Raw genomic sequence first — 4,326 nt, forward strand, 5'->3', positions numbered from 1 at the left:
TTTGAAATGAATATGCCCTATTTTGTCAGAAGAATAGCCTTTCAATTGTATACCCAAGACATTTAGTATTTTCTGATTTTTTACCATTTTATAAAAATATTTTTTGAGTATTGATGAATATTTTGGACAATTATCCTTGGAAGAATACACAACTTAGAATGATAATGTAAGGACTACAGTGATTTTTTTTTTCTTACTGGAAGACCCTGCCAAAGTAAGTTATGAATTTGTCATGCTGGTAAAATTGGTTACAACTTATACTTCCTCTCCACCTAGAGTATTTTTTAGTCACAGAATAAATGAGAATTTTAGTAATATTTTTAAAATAATTTCTAAATGTTTTCAGCAAGACTAAACATAATTCCAGGTATTATTTTTATAAAGCAGACTTCATAAACCATAGATACTGAAGCAGGAATTGTAGAATCCTCATGTCAGGGTTTTACCTGTAACCAAGGCCTTTATGTGCGCCATAGGATTTGTATACAGTTTTGTATCTACAAATTGGGTACATGAATAGTTCTTCATTTTTAAAGGGAATAGGATAAATGTGGCATTATGAATAAATACTTTAATCCTTTAAGTGGTCTTCATTTTTAATTAATTTTTTCATTTAATTTTCCCCCTTTTCCCTTTGAGTGTCACCTGTAAGATACCTTCCTCTCCAATTTCTGTTAGTTTTAAATTGTTCCCATGTAATTGAAAATTCTGAGTTTATGGTATTATGTAACTCTGCAGTTTTCTGAAATGTGGCATTATGGCTTATACCCAGATGTCCTCCCAGAGCTAGCCCACCATGGACAGAAGACCCTACAAATGTGGTCGGAAGTAAAGCTCTCCTTCTTTGACTGGTGGGCGTGGCCTATTTCGTCCCCATGATGAGAAAGTGATCAAGAAATGGGGGATTGCTGCTGTTAATGTAAAATAAATAAATAAATAAATAAAAGAATAAAAACCAAAAACCACATGTCTTATAAGTTGTAGAATAAATTGAACTTATCCCATGCTTTCACCCAACACTGACTTCTGTGTCATACTGGATTTTTAAATAGAGTTGTGACTTCATTTTGGAATAAATAATGGAATAAATGTAAAAATCAAAGAACTTCATGGAAGTCATTTAACATGCTTTTCAGAAGTGGGATTGGGAGGAGGCACACAGTGTAAATGCAAACTGAATCAAATACACCGCTAGCTGTTGAGATTTTGAAGATTTCTACAAATATAAAATATGTAAAGATGAAATGACTTGTAAAAAAAAAAGCAAGGCAATATCCAACTTGTCTCTTCAGTGAGCTAGTGCTGGATATTTGTGTCTCAAGGATCAATGTGACATCGTCTTACATTTCATCTAGAATGAAATAAAGCTCTCTATATTTTTTAATGTATTTGATACAGTGTCTCACTGCACAGCTCAGGAAATGAAATACCTTAGAGTTCATCTAATTAAAGAAGTCAGAGATCATTTCAAGGAAAATCACAGTACTCTGGAAAAAAAAGATTGTAGAGGATTTCAGAAAATGGAAAGCTATTCCCTGCTCCAGGATAGGAAGAAACAACATTGAGAAGATGGCCATACTATCTAAATTGCTGTACAGATTTAATGCAATCCTTATCAAACTACCACCAACATACCTTAGAGACCTAGAGAAATCATTCCTAAAATTTATATGAAACCAGAAAAGATCTAAAATAACAAAGACAATATTGGGCAACAAAGACAAGGCAGGAGGCGTTACCATTCCTGACTTCAAATTATACCACAAAGCTACTGTGATAAAACCAACATAGTATTGGCAACAAAATAGACTTGAAGAGCAATGGAATAGATTAGAAGTTGTAGAGGCCTCTACAAACACACTTAGTCAACTGATCTTTGACAAAGGGGCCAAACACACTTAGTAGAAGAAAGATAGCCTCTTTAACAAATGGAGCTTGAAAAACTGGTTCTCTACATGCCAAAAACTGGTTCTCTACATGCCAAAAACTGGTTCTCTACATGCCAGGTCTATCAACATGTACTAAGCTAAAGTCAAAGTGGATTAAAGACATAAACATTAAAGCAGAAAAAAAAATCTCCTGGAAGAAAAAGTAGGAGGAACTCTTGAAGACATAGGGGTAGGCAAAGAGTTCATGAACACAAATCAAATCACACAAGCAATACTTGAAAGAATTAACAACTGGGACATCCTCTTATTGAGAAGGTTTTGCAGGTCAAAAGAAATTACCAACAAAGTGAAAAGATAACCCACAAATTTGGAAAAAATCTTGACTAAGAAGCACTCAGACCAAGGTTTGCTCTCTAGAATCTATAAAGAGCTAAAAAAAAATTGGGGTCCATAAATTTAAAGATCCAAATATATAGCTACTTTTGCTTAATTCATTGAGAAGAAAGATTTGTACTAATAGTATTTGGACAGGATATCCTGTCTGTATTTGTACTGTGGATAACCACTAAGAAGAAACAATGTATAATGTGGTAACTATTGAAACTGTCCTAGTAATCAGTTTTGAAACTGTCTCATTGCTATTTGTTTCTCAATAAAATAAAATTTAAAAAAATAAAGACCCAAATCAGAAATGGGAATCTGAGATGAACACACACTTCTCAAAGGATGAAATTAAAGAAGCAGATAAATATACGAACAAATGCTTCACATCACTAGTCATCTGTGAAATGCAAATTAAAACAACACTGAGATAGCATATCACACCAAAAAGAATGGCTATCATAAAGAAATCAACCAACAACAAATGTTGGAGAGGCTGTGGGGGAAAAGGAACCCTTTTCCACTGCTGGTGGGAATGTAGACTGGTGCAACCATATGAAAATCAGTGTGGAGACTCCTTAAAAAAAACTAGGATTGTAAATCCCTCTCAAGCCAGCTATCCCCCTATTGGGAATTTTCCCGGAGGAAATGAAAACATCATATCATAGTGATATATGCATACCTATGTTTATAGCAGCACAATTTGTGATAGTCAAATCTTGGAAAGAACCAAGATGCCCATTACCTGAAGAATGGATGGACAAGATGTGATATTTTTATACAATGGAGATTTACTCAGCTATAAAAAATGATAAATTTGAAGCATTCATATTTAAGTGGATGCCACTTGAAGATATATTCATAAGTGAAATAAACCAGACTGACATGTGTAAATATCATATAGTCTTCCTAGTATAAGAACTCAAAAGGAAAAAATACAAATAAAAAGGTATAACACAATTAAAAGAAAAGCGAAAACTTCAGGATTGGACAATGAGAAGACAAGGAGAAAAGCTGGCAAAAATGACAGGGGCAAAGCTATACATTTATATGCACAAGATGGGCAAGGCAATAATCCTGAGAAATATCAGCAGGTTTTTGAAACTAGCAGTTAATTGGTAGGATTCTAATCCTGACCACCTATATATGCTGATACCTGTGAATTAAGCAACTGCACTGAAGAAGTCAATATGTAATAGAAGGGTCACAATTGGAATGCCTGTCATATTGGTCTTCTAAATACATACTCCTTGTCATGACATACTAATTATTGCCATACTATCTCTCAAGTAAATGTTTGTTTTGAAAAAAAGGGTAATAAATGGAAAAAAGAGACAAGGAAAAACAGTCACAGGCCTGTCCTGCTACAAAGAAGTATATGGTTAGATTTCTAAATTTCTGTGCAAAAATATGTAATTGTTTATTCATAGTCTTAAAATATTTTTTATTTTTTAATTTTTTTCTCCATATTCTGTAGAGACTTAAAGTTTAACATATCAATACTAGATGGAAAATAGCTATTCCATATTATGCCTAAAATATTTGATATTCAGAGAGAAAGTGAGGTTAAGCTCAACTACATAGGTTGTAGGATAATAATAAGCTTCTTTTCTGGAGGGTTAACAACCTAAGGTTGCAGACCAAAAATTAGAGAAAAAGAAGGGCTGCAAGGACAGACAACATTTTGTCCCTAGCCTTTCAAGTTCAGTGAAGACTCAGGACATAGGAGAACTTATACTGTAACATCATGTAACTCAGTTGTGTCCCAAATTTTCTGATCGAGGAGATTATGGGGCCACAGAGCAATGTGATCAATGAGGTATAGTGTGCCTACAGAGAGTCACAAGGAGAGAAAACATTCTCTCAGGCTTTCACATAGAGCAAATTCGTCAAGGAGTGTCCATGACTCATCCACATAGCTGACATTGACAAAGGATCTGTAAACTGTGGTACAGGGTAACAGGATAAATCCTGAGAAGACTTGACTGACCTTTTCACATACAAAAGATATATTTCTTGTTATATAGGTCTTACTTTATCTCGGTCTTAACAATCC

This window comes from Octodon degus, unplaced genomic scaffold (genome assembly GCF_000260255.1).
Source record: "Octodon degus isolate 3935 unplaced genomic scaffold, OctDeg1.0 scaffold00227, whole genome shotgun sequence".
In the NCBI taxonomy this organism is placed as follows: Eukaryota; Metazoa; Chordata; class Mammalia; order Rodentia; family Octodontidae; genus Octodon; species Octodon degus.